Genomic DNA, 13,433 nt, shown 5'->3' with positions numbered 1-13,433 from the left:
TTGATTCTGTGGGACTCTATGAACTGTAGCCTGCCAGGCTCCTCTGTCCATGGATTTTCCAGGCACAAATACTGGAGTGGGTTGCCATGCCTTCCTCCAGGGGATCTTCCTGACCCAGGGATCAAACCTGCATCTCTTTTGTCTCCTACATTGGCAGGCAGGTTCTTTGCCATTAGCACACATGGGAAGCCCATATATACATATATACATGTATTATATATATATGTATTTATATACGTTTATTGAATATATTTTTATATTTATTTATTTATATATATACATATATATGTATATAGGTTCCCGTACTCCAAACTTATCCACTCTCCTTCCCTCCTTTCCTCTTTGGTAACCATAAGTCTGTTTGTCTGTTTTTTTTAATTTTAATTTTTCTGAGTCTGTTTCTATTTTGCTAATAAATTAATTTGAATTGTTTTTAGATCCCACATGTAAGTGATATCATATAACATTTGGCTTTCGCTGCCTGACTTACTTCACTTAGGTCCATCCATGCTATGTTTCATCTCTTTGTTGAAGTTCTCACTGTGTTCATCCTCCCTTTTCCCCAGTTTGCTGAATGTCTTTATGACTCTTACTTTTAAATCTTTGTCAGGTAAACTACGAGACAGATGAGCATATTGACAAAACAGAAACAGATTCACAGATGCAGAGAAGAGACTCGTGGTTGCCAAGAAGGAGGGGTTTGGGGGAAGAATGGAGTAGGAGATTGGGGTCAGCAGATACAAACTAGCATATATAGGATGGGTAAACAATAAACGATTGAGTGACTAACACTTCACTCTAACCCCAGGGCACAGAAAGGCAACAACCTAGGAAAGCATTCTCTCTGTGAAAGAGGGCTATCAGCTACTCATCATGGCTCCAGCAATATAATCCAGGGCACTATATTCAATATCCTGTGATAAACCATAATGGAAAGAATATGAAAAAGGGGAATATATACCTATCTATAAGGCTTCCCTGGTGGCTCAGTGGTAAAGAATCTGCCTGCCAATGCAGGAGATGCAGGTTTGATCCTTGGGTGGGGAAGATCTCCTGGAGAAGGAAATGACAACCCACTCCAGTATTCTTGCCTGGAAAATCCCAGGGACAGAGGAGCCTGGTGGGCTAGAGTCCATTGGGTTGCAAAGAGTCAAACATGACTTAGCCACTAAACAACAGCAATCCATATCTGTATACACATATACCTGCTTTACTTTGCTGTAGAGCAGAAATTAACACACACTGTACATAAACTATAGTTAAAAAAAAATATCATCACATGGGCAGTAGATCAGGGCACCAAACTCATAACAAATCTGCCTTCTGGGAAGTGAAAGTGTGAAGATGGTGCCTACCAGTCACTGTCTCCAGAGAGTGGTCCAGGAGGCTCCTATGTGTGTGTGTTAAATTAGATACCTGCCTCTTCTGCAGATGCTTTAATTCAAGCTTCTTTCATTTTAAGTTTGAGTGCAATCAACTGCCTCTGCACTGGGCCCTGGGGTGATCTCAGGACATGGACCTTTATGAGCTGTCTCCAGATCACCACAATCTTACAAGTCTCAGGATGCAAGTTCATTGGTTTTCTAACCTGAGTGGGAACATGTCTTTTTATTGCAGGTCCTAAAAGCTGAAGCGTCCGATGAAGGTTTGAACCCTTTGCTCCTCAGAGAGAAGCTCCAGGTTTTGAGTTTTCTCCTGGTTGCAGATCACCATGAAAGATTGGGGTTTATGATAAGGTTGTGGCCCAGCCTCTCCTTCAATGTGATTTTCTCCTCTTTCCTGCCATGTGCAGCCACCTCTCAGCCAGCTTTGAGGTTTTTAAAGAGGGTGCTCTTCCATATGTATCTGTAGACTCAGTGTGTCCTGGGAATGGGGTGAGCTGCCATCTTGAACAGGAACCCTTCAACCTCACACATTTTTATATTAACCGACGGCTCCATGTTTTGAGACGCTTCTGCACAATGTGTTTGGGCTGCTGTTTCCTCACACCATATTCCATGCATGTACTTGAAATCTGCATTCATTCTTTAAACCCTAAGGGATTTAAAACTTGTCGTTTGTGGGTTATTGTTGCACAATTTGGAAGTATCTCTTTATTAAATTCAGAATACTATTTATTTTCAACTTCCATAATGAATTGTTCCCAATTGTATGCTTTTTTAAATGAGTTTTCCTCTGATTGTAAATATAATGTATGCTCATTGTAGGAAATCTAGAAACAGATACACACATAAAGAACAAAAATAAGTTCCCTACATCCAGCCACTCAGAGTTAAATCTAGCTGATGTTTTCTTTCTTTCTGTATCTATGTACATATATATGTGTCACAAAAGTTGGATGGCACTGCATGTACAATACTGCATTCTAGTTCTTGCTTTTTTAAACTTAACATTGTACTATGACTGATTTGCACTTTTATTAAATATGCTTAAAAAGTCATTTAATAGTTATATAATATTCCATCATGCAGATTTCCTTAATTTGTGAAGCTATTCATCAGGTTCCCCTTGTTAATAATACCACCATAAACATCTCTTTACGTAAATCTTTGCTTATGCATTAGACTCTATATTTACTCTGAACTTGGTTCTGTGGTATGGGCTTCCCAGGAGGTGAAAGTGGTAAAGAATCTGCTTTCCAATAATGCAAGAGATGTAGGTTTGATCCCTAGATCAGGAAGATTCCCTGAAGTAAGGAGTGGCACCCCACTCCAGTATTCTTGCCTGAAAATTCCATGGGCAGAGGAGTCTGGCAGGCTAGATTCCATGGGGGTGCAAAGAGTTGGACACAACTGAGCACATATATTAATGTAATTAAAATCACTAAAGAAATAGCAGATAAGATGGCAGACATGACTTCTTTGGTGAGTAATTTTTTCATCACTCCTTTAGGATAGAAACCTATATGGGGAATTGTTTTCTAAAGCCTCTTAATACTTACTGCCTTAAAACGTATCATCAAACAAGTTGTGCATAATTTATAATTCCCTATAGCACACATAGCTAACTTTCATTGTAGAATTTTCGTTGTTCACTCAGTCATGTCTGACTCTTTGTGACCCCATGGATTGCAACACACCAGGCTCCCCTGTCCTTCACCATCTCCCGGAGCTTGTTCAAACTCATGTCCTTCCAGTCGGTGACGCCATCCAACCATCTCTTCCTCTGTCATCCCCTTCTCCTGCCTTCAGTCTTTCCCAGCTTCAGGGTTTTTATCCAGTGAGTCAGCTCTACACATCAGGTGGCCAAAGTATTGAAGCTTCAACCTCAGTATCAGTCCTTTCATTGAATATTCAGAATTGATTTCCTTTAGGATTGACTGGTTTGATCTCCTTGCAGTCCAAGGGACTCTCAAGAGTCTTCTTCCCCAACACCAAAGTTCAAAAGCATCAGTTCTTTGGTGCTCAGTCTTCTTTATAGTTCAACTGCCACATCCATACATGACTACTGGAAAAACTATAGCTTTGACTATACAGACCTTTGTTGGCAGAGTAATGTCTGTGCTTTTTAATCTGTTGCCTAGGTTTGTCATAGCTTTTCTTCCAAGGAGCAAGCACCCTTTAATTTCATGGCTGCAGTCACCATCTGCCATGATTTTGGAGCCCAAGAAAGTAAAGTCTGTTACTGTTTCCATTGTTCCCCCATCTATTTGCCATGAAGTGATGAGACCAGATGCCATGATCTTCGTTTTTTGAATGTTGAGTTTTAAGCCAGCTTTTTCACTCTCCTCTTTCACCTTGATCAAGAGGCTCTTTAGTCACTCTTCACTTTCTACCATAAGGGTGATATCTTCTACATATCTGAGGTTATTGATATTTCTCTTGGCAATCTTGATTCCAGTTTGTGCTTCATCCAGCCTGGCATTTCGCATGATGTACTCTGCATAGATGTTAAACAAGCAGGGTGACAATAGGCAGCCTTGATGTACTCCTTTCCCAATTTGCAGCCAGTCTTTGTTCCATGTCTGGTTCTAAATGTTGTTTCTTGACCTGCATACAGATTTCTCAGGAGGCGGGTAAGGTGGTCTGGTATTCCTATCTCTTTGAGAAGTTTCCACAGTTTGTTGTGATCCACACAGTCAAAGGCTTTAGAGTAGTCAATGAAGCAGAAGTAGATGTGTTTCTGGAATTCTTTTGTAGGCTAACTGTGTGCTGAGAGCCTTACAAGCATTATCTCATCCCTGGATGAGGAAGATATTATTCATATTCTCATTTGATACTCAAGGAAACTGAGACTTGGAGAATTAAGGTGCACAATTTTAAGAAGTGAAGAAGACCAAGGAGTCTGATACCATGAGCAGATCCTATTTGCTCTACTATAAACAATCTTTGTTGACTCTCTGCCAATTAGAAAAGAGGAGAGTGTTTCACTGTGGGTTTTGATTCTATTCTTTTGATTATTAGTGAACATACAAATTTCTTTCATCTGTTCTTTGCAGACTTCTGAGTGAACTATTAATGCTAACTTGATTTACCTTCACCAACAGACACAAATCCTTGGTACCCACCCCCACCTTTCCCAACAGCATACACTCTGGAAGCAGACATCTATTTTTATATTGAACTGAGTAAAGTATGGGGTTTACCATGTGTCAGGCACTCTGAACTAATCCAAACACGTTTACCAAAGACATTTTAGAAATGTAAAATTATCCAAGGTTTTTTTCTGTATAAGTTGTTCCCTCTTATCTACACTTTCACTTCCTCTGGCGTCAGTGGCTGGATATGGCCAACTGAGGGTCGAGAATATTAAATGGGAAATTGTAGAAATAGACAATTCCTAAGTTTTGAACCACATGCCATTCTGAGTAGCATGAGGAAATCTCGTGCTATCCCTTCCTGTTCCACCTAGGATGTGAATTTCACCTCATCACAAGAAGAAAATAGTACAATGTAAGATATTTTGAGAGACACCACATTTATATACCTTTTTTTACAGTGTATTGTTATAATTGTTCTATTTGTTATTAATCTCTTACTGCATCTAATTTATAAATTAAACTTTATCATAAGTGTGTATGTATAGGAGAAAGGGGCGACAGAGGGTGACGTTGTTGGATACCATCATGGACTCAATAAACATGAGTTGGAGCAAACTCTGGGAGATAGCAAAGGAGTGGGAAGCCTGGTGTGCTGTAGTCCATAAGGTGGCAAAGAGTTGGACACGACTGAGTGACTCAACAACAATATGTAGTTTGGCTGTGTGCGGTTTGGCTGTGCACAGTTTCAGGTATCCATTCAGGGTCTTAGAATGTATTCCCCACAGGTAAGGTGGGGGGAAAGTGAAGTCGCTCAGTCATGTCCGACTCTTTGCGATCCCGTGGACTGTAGCCCACCATGCTCCTCCGTCCATGGGATTCTCCAGGCAAGAATACTGGAGTGGGTTGCCGTTTCCTTCTCCAGGGGATCTTCCCAACTCAGGGATCGAACCCAGCTCTCTTCCATTGGTGGTTGTGGTGGGGATATTGTATTCAATTTCCTTTGATAGCACATTCCTTAAAATTTAGTTCTGTAGTTTCCCCCCTTCACAGTTTTGTTACCCAACAAAATTTAATGTTAAGGGTAGAGAATTTTCCCTGGCCTGAAATCCCAAGTCATTCCTATTTTCCATCTCAGTGATCAACATATTGTTCTTCCTGGCCAAAGTCCACTGATCCAACTATGCTCTTCACTGTATAGTAGGTACAATATTTTTTCGTGGACTGTTACCCGTCACTCACTCACTCTCCCTTATTCTCAACCTCTGTAACTTGACTGCCTTCTGCTACTTTCCCTATAGACATGCTCAAATATTTCCCATTTTGGAAACCTTCTCTTGCTCACATTTGCCGCTTGAGTTAACAATTTCTTTTCCCCCTGTTTATTTATCTAAGCTTCTCAAAAGAACACTCCACTGACTATTTCAGCTTCCTGGCTTCCCATTAGCAACTTTGGCTGCCTTGTAGTTCTCAGTACTCTACTGAAGCACACTTGATGAAGTTGCAAAGTGCTTCTTAAAGTCAGGCGAAGTGGATCTTGTGATCTTTTCCTCCATGGATCTTCCTGTTGTATTTGACACTATCAGTTTTTCCTGAAAACCTCTTTATGCCCTTTTCCTGTTTTCCCTGCTCTCTGATTCTTTCTTTTTTGTTAAATTTATCATATTCTGATTTTCCTTCCACCTCTCAAATATTGTTATCCCCTGGGGCTCAGTCCTCAGCTATTTACTCTTTTCACATTACATATTCTCCATGGATAATTTAACTTACACTTGTGGTTCAGTTGTCTTCTGTATCCTAATGATTCCAAATCTACACATCCAGTCTGCAGTTATTCTTAGTTTGAGAATCATATGCCATTAAATTCCAATAATCACATAGATGCTCTATGAGTAACTCAGTGTGTCTCATTCATAAATCCTCTCCTTTTTCTGTGTTCTTGTTTTCAGTTGCAGTCGCTACGATCCATATATTTCTTAAATCGGTGAAAACTAAAGTCATTAATTTGAGACTTCTTTTCTTATACAGGTGTTTAGTGCTATAATTTCCCCTTAAGTACTATTTATCAGAATCTCTAAAATTTCACATGTAATATTTTCATGTTCCTTTCATTCCAAATACTTTCTAATTCCTCTTTTTCATCTTACTCTTACCAATGGGTTACTTAGGAATGTGCTATTTAGTTTACAAACACTTTGGAATTTTATGTGATGTATCTGTAATTTATTTATAATTTAATTCTATTTGGGAGAAAGGACATACATTGTATATCTTTAATCATTTAAGATTTGTTAATATTGTTTTATGGCCCATAGAATTATTTATCTCTTGCCACATGTCTCTTGTATACTTGCAAAGAAAGAGCTTCTGCTGTTTTGGGTAAAGTATTTTATAAATGTCAGGTCAAGTTGGGTGACAGTGCCATTCAAAGTCTACATTCTTTCTGTTTTTCTATCTATATAATTTCTACAATTATCTTGAGATGGAGACATTGACATCCCTGACTATAAATCTGTGAATTTCTCCTTGCAAATCTTTGAATTTTGCTTAATGGATTTTGAAACTTAGTTATTAGATACATAAGCATTTAGAATTGTTTCATCTGCTTGGAGGAGAAGGCAATGGCACCCCACTCCAGTACTCTTGCCTGGAAAATCCCATGGACGGGGGAGCCTGGTAGGCTGCAGTCCACGGGATCGCTAGGAGTCGGACGCGACTGAGCGAATTCACTCTCACTTTTCACTCTCATGCATTGGAGAAGGAAATGGCAACCCACTCCAGTGTTCTTGCCTGGAGAATCCCAGGGACAGCGGAGCCTGGTGGGCTGCCGTCTATGGGGTCACAGAGAGTCGGATACGACTGAAGCGACTTAGCAGCATCTGCTTGGAAAATTGCCCTTTTATCGTGATGAAATGACCTTCTTCATTCCTCCTAATATTCTTTATGCTGAAATCAATGTTTTCTAATATTAACATAACCACCCCTGCTTTATTTTTATTACTGGTAACATGTTATATCATTTTCTCCATTCTTTTTTTTTTTTTTTTATAAATTTATTTATTTTAGTTGGGGGCTAATTACTTTACAATATTGTAATAGTTTTTGCCATACATTGACATGAATCAGCCATGGGTTTACATGTGTTCCCCTTCCTGGACCCCCCACCCACCTCCCTCCCCATTCCATCCTTCTGGATCATCCCATTGCCCCGGCCCTGAGCCCTTGTCACATGCATCGAACATGGAATGGTGTTCTGTTTCACATATGATAATATACATGTTTCAATGCTATTCTCCCAGAACGTCCCACCCTCACCTTCTCCCTCAGAGTCCATAAAATTGTTCCATGCATCTGTGTCTCTTATTCTGTCTCGCATATAGGGTTATCGTTACCATCTTTCAGATTCCATATATATGCATTAGTATACTGTATTGTTGTTTTTCTTTCTGGCTTACTTCACTCTGTATAATGGGCTCCAGTTTCATCCATCTCAGTAGAACCGATTCAAATGTATTTTTTTTAATGGCTGAGTAATATTCCATTGTGTATATGTACCACAGCTTCCTTATCCATTCGTCTGCTGATGGACATCTAGGTTGCTTCCATGTCCTGGCTATTGTAAACAGTGCTGCGATGAACATTGGGGTACACGTGTCTCTTTCAATTCTGGTTTCCTCGGTGTATATGCCCAGCAGTGGGATTGCTGGGTCATATGGCAGTTCTATTCCCAGTTTTTTAAGGAATCTCCACACTGTTCTCCATAGTGGCTGTACTAGTTTGCATTCCCACCAACAGTGTAAGAGGGTTCCCTTTTCTCCACACCCTCTCCAGCATTTATTGCTTGTAGACTTTTGGATAGCAGCCATTCTGACTGGCATGAAATGGTACCTCATTGCGGTTTTGATTTGCATTTCTCTAATAATGAGTGATGTTGAGCATCTTTTCATGTGTTTGTTAGCCATCTGTATGTCTTCTTTGGAGAAATGTCTGTTTAGTTCTTTGGCCCATTTTTTGATTGGGTCGTTTATTTTTCGGGAATTCAGCTGCAGAAGTTGCTTGTATATTTTTGAGATTAATTGTTTGTCTGTTGCTTCATTTGCTATTATTTTCTCCCATTCTGAAGGCTGTCTTTTCACCTTGTTTATAGTTTCCTTTGTTGTGCAAAAGCTTTTAATTTTAATTAGGTCCCATTTGTTTATTTTTGCTTTTATTTCCAATATTCTGGGAGGTGGGTCATGGAGGATCCTGCTGTGATTTATGTCGGAGAGTGTTTTGCCTATGTTTTCCTCTAGGGGTTTTATAGTTTCTGGTCTTACGTTTAGATCTTTAATCCATTTTGAGTTGATTTTTGTGTGTGGTGTTAGAAAGTGTTCTAATTTCATTCTTTTACAAGTGGTTGACCAGTTTTCCCAGCACCACTTGTTAAAGAGATTGTCTTTTCTCCATTGTATATTTTTGCCTCCTTTGTCGAAGATAAGGTGTCCATAGGTGAGTGGATTTATCTCTGGGCTTTCTATTTTGTTCCATTGATCTATATTTCTATCTTTGTGCCAGTACCATACTGTCTTGATGACTGTGGCTTTGTAGTAGAGCCTGAAGTCAGGCAGGTTAGGCAGGCAGATTCTTAACCACTGAACCATGAGGTAAGTCCCTGCAACTAATTATTTTCAAACAGTGTGATGGTTTAGGATCTTACTGTTAAGATTTGTTTGGAGGGACAGAAGCAATCCTCACACTAGGGTTATTTACTCCCCACTATGAGGGAAAATCCTTCTCAAGTAGTCTACTCAATTCTCCTTGAGTCTGAAAGATTCCTGGGTGGTGGGAACAGACATTATACCTGGCCCTGTGTGAGCATGGCACACAGTTTGCTCTAATCATTTTGGGTCATTTTAATCTCTGGCCTTGGGTGGTTTCACCATACCTGTGCACTCATTAGTACTTGGCTGAATGCTAGGGGCTTCTTCAGATCCCTGGGGTTCCTCTACATTTCTCTCCTCTCTGGAACTCTGTCTTGCAAACACTGGCTGCATTTGTCTCCCTGGATTCTCAGCTCTGTCTCTTCATCCAAGAAGTCTGCCAGACTCCAGAGCACATGCAGCTCACCTTGTTCATTTCCCACTTCTCTGGGACCAAAATCTTTCATTGTCTGAAGTGCAGTGTATTACATCTACTGTCTAATTTGTGTTAACAGCTTCACCAGAGAGTTAAATCCTGTCTTTTGTTTTGTCTATCAGAAGTGAGGGTCTCACTATGAGGGCTTTTGCCAATGTCTTTGTATCTGTCTCCCCCCACCAGCCCCCATTTAGAGTGCAAGTGGCTTGAAGACAGAGTCCTTGCCTTACTCATCAGGTCATGTCTGCACTGAGCATGGCTCTGGAGGTCAGGCTGCCTGGGTCATATTTTGATTCTGTCACTCATTGTTTAAGGTCTTGGGTGAGTTACTTAATTTCTCTGTGCCTTTGTTTTCTCATCAATAAGTGAGCAAAATAACAGTACAGCTGTTTGGGGTTATTTTGAGGATTCAGTGACACATGCAAAGCTTTTAGTAAAGCAGCTGGCACATAGCTGTCAATAAATCCTTATATTAATCTAATAATAATACTTATTGTTTGTTGCTGTTTAGTCGCCAAGTCATATCCAACTGTGACCCCATGGACTGCAGTGCACCAGGTTCCCTGTCCTTCACTATCCTCTGGAGCTTGCTCAAACTCATGTTCATTGAGTCAATGATGCTATCCAACCATCTCATCCTCTGTCGTCCCCTTCTCCTCCTGCCCTCAATCTTTCCCAGCATCAGGGTCTTTTCCAATGTGTTGGCTGTTCGCGTTAGGTAACCAAAGTATTGGAGCTTCAGCCTTAGCATCAGTCCATTCCCACTCTAATACTGATATTATATTCTGCTCCTCACTAGTAGTGAGTGACATAGTTGTTGTTCAGTTGTTCAGTCGCTCTTTGTCTGACTCTTTTTGAACCCATGAGTGACATAGATTGGTATTCAAAACATTTTGGGTGAATAAGTTAATTTTGACCCTCACTGGATTCTTGTTGTTGAGCTTGAGTCAGATACTTCCTTCTCAAGTGAAAACCTTCATCCCTAGTTCAGCTGTTTACTCACCATCACTGCAGAGCTGGGTATCCAGTGTGATGAAGCCTTCACCTCCCCTCCTCCCCCACCAAGTAGCCAGACGTGTGCAGACATTGTCTATATCAGATACTATGCTTGATTTGCTGAAATTCATCTCTCCCTTGATCCAAATAGCAGAAAGCTGTCTCTGGGCAATGCAGGATATAATATTTTATAGAATCAGTGATGCCTTGAAGAGAGCTGCAAGCAGATAATGTGATGAGAGAACAAATATATCAGCACTTTCCTGATTAAGCTGGTGCATTAGAATTGGCATCAGACCACTGAATCTGGTGTGATCATTTCATTCTCATTCTAGAGGGATGGTGGCAGGGATATTTCAACTATTAGAAGATTTGGGGGGAATTTAGGGACTGATAGGTGTACAGATGGAAGTTCACTTTTTACAACTGATTTTAAAAACATGTCACAAATATTATAGATTCCAATACACGATATAGAGTTCTTTTTGCTGTTGTAGAATCCTAATCACTTTGTTTTCTTAGCTGGTACATTTTGACTCTGCACCAGAAGGTATGTGTGCAAAGCATCTTGTTTTCCTCATGTCTTATGCATACAATTCTTGATCATCAAGCACAGGTTTCTATATGATAGATTTTTACTTAATAATGATGTTGGTTTTTATACATCCAGCTGATCCCTCCAGTCTTATGTTTTCTCTTTGCTAAGAGCCCTGTCTTCAGATAATCCTAAGGATCATTAGGAGAGGAGCAAACTTCACCTAAATAAACTTGAACATGATAAATAAACCAGACAAGGGCTTTCTTGACTTCCCAGATCTGCAGATTTTTTTGTTTGAAATGAGGACAAATAGCAGTACCCATCAAAGAGGATGTTGGATTTATGTCCTCATCAGGATAGGAATCAAATTTTTCTTTCATTTTGTGGGCTTTTGAAGAATGGCAGACACATGAGAAAATGAAGTAGACCCATTTTGTGCATCTGCACATTTGCAGGGACTGACATGAGAGCACCCTTGGCCCACAGCAGCGTGTGTAATGGCCATTGATCTGGGAAACGGGCACTTTTTGCATCTTAAGTACAAGTTGTAAGTAATTATCTTTATAGTCAAACCTGTTTTCGATGTGAACTTGATGCCTTTGCTGACAGTGTCTTGTGTCTGGAAGCGGAGAAATGGAAGGAAACTTACATTACAGTCTGGGACCCGCACAAGAAATTATTCCCAATGCCAGGGTTTGGGGAAGGAAGGGGAGTCTTAAGCATATCCCCAGTGGAGGTGTGGCATGATTTTGATTTTTACATGTTACATTTCTACTTCTTTGGTATGTAGGCTTCAGAGCTGGTTGTACTGTTATTACAACTTTCTTGTTATTTACAGGTGAGAAATTTTGCTTTCAAATAAACCTGTGATTTCCACAAGTGGTCATACACACAGAGGTGTGTTTTTAAAAGTCTGAGGGACTTCTCTGGGCTTCCCATGTGGTGCTAGTGGTAATGAACCAGGCTGCCAGTGCAGGAGATGTAAGACGAGGGTTCAATCCCTGGGATGAGAAGATCCACTGGAGGAGGGCTTGGCAACCCACTCCAGTGTACTTACCTGGAGAATTTCATGAACAGAGGAGCATGGTGGGCTACAGACCATAGGGTCACAACAAGCTGGACACGACTGAAGTTATTTAGCACGCACGTGGCCCGGGACTTCCCTGGTGGCTCAGTGGGTAAGTATCCACCTGTTAATGCATGGGTTTGATCCCCAGTCCAGGAAGATTCCGCATGCTACGGGAGCAACTAGGGCCACCTGCCACAACTACTGAGCCCTCAATCTGGAACCCACAGGCCGCAACCACTGCAATTATGTGCCTAGAGCCTGTGGTCCACAAGTGAAGCCACCTCAATGAGAAGCCCACACGAAGCAAAAAAGAATACCCTCACTCTCTGAAGCTAGAGAAAGCCTGCACAAAAGCAAGGAAGGACCAGCACAGCCAAGAAATAAATAAATAAAACTTTTAAAAATGTACATACCTTAATTAAAACTACTTTTTAAAAAAGTTGAGCGTTTCATCGAATCTATTTTTTTTGGTTATATTCCATTTATAACAAATAGTGACAGTTTTCCATCTATGGTGAAAAGTGAAAAAGTGAAAGTGTTAGTCCCTCGGCTGTGTCTGACCCTTTGTGACCACATAGACTGTAGCCCACCAGGATCCTCTGTCTATGAGATTCTCCAGGCAAGAATAATGGAGTGGGTTACCATTCCCTTCTCCAGGGGATCTTCCTGGCTCAGGGATCAAACCTGGGTCTCCAGTATCGCAGGCAGATTCTTTACCATCTGAGCCACCATAGCACCCAAATTCTTCCTAAAAGAATAGTGAGTGAATTAAACATATTAAATGAATGACAGTACAGATGGTATAAGCAGATCACTTTAAGTATGCAGATGCTAAACAGACATCCAGGGAAACACCATCATGGACAATGAGCTTCCCGGCCAGGGAGAGAGGGTTCTGGTCTCCACCCTCACACTAGGTGCAGACCTGGGAAGGGAGCTGAGAACAACTTTGTGACTGACAAATAAGCTTCTTGTGCATATTTTAACCCCAGGCAAGTTTTTTTTATCTCCTCTGTACCTCTGTGGACTTACATGCAAACTTGGAGATGTTAAATAGCAGTCATCTGGAAAGGAGGCTGTGCGGGTTGACTAGCTCTGTGTCCATCTTCTGCTCTGCCCCTGGAGGGCACCATGGCACCTTCCCAGCTTCCTTCCAGGGGGCTTTGCCCCAAATCCCAAGGAGCACATTAAAGCAGGGTACTGGGAGCCAAGGGTGAATCCAAGGGCAGAGCCAGGCC

The sequence above is a fragment of the Giraffa tippelskirchi genome, chromosome 5 (assembly GCF_054371585.1).
Source record: "Giraffa tippelskirchi isolate mGirTip1 chromosome 5, T2T-mGirTip1v1.2.pri, whole genome shotgun sequence".
NCBI classification, from domain to species: Eukaryota; Metazoa; Chordata; class Mammalia; order Artiodactyla; family Giraffidae; genus Giraffa; species Giraffa tippelskirchi.
This window is presented reverse-complemented; position numbering follows the sequence as displayed.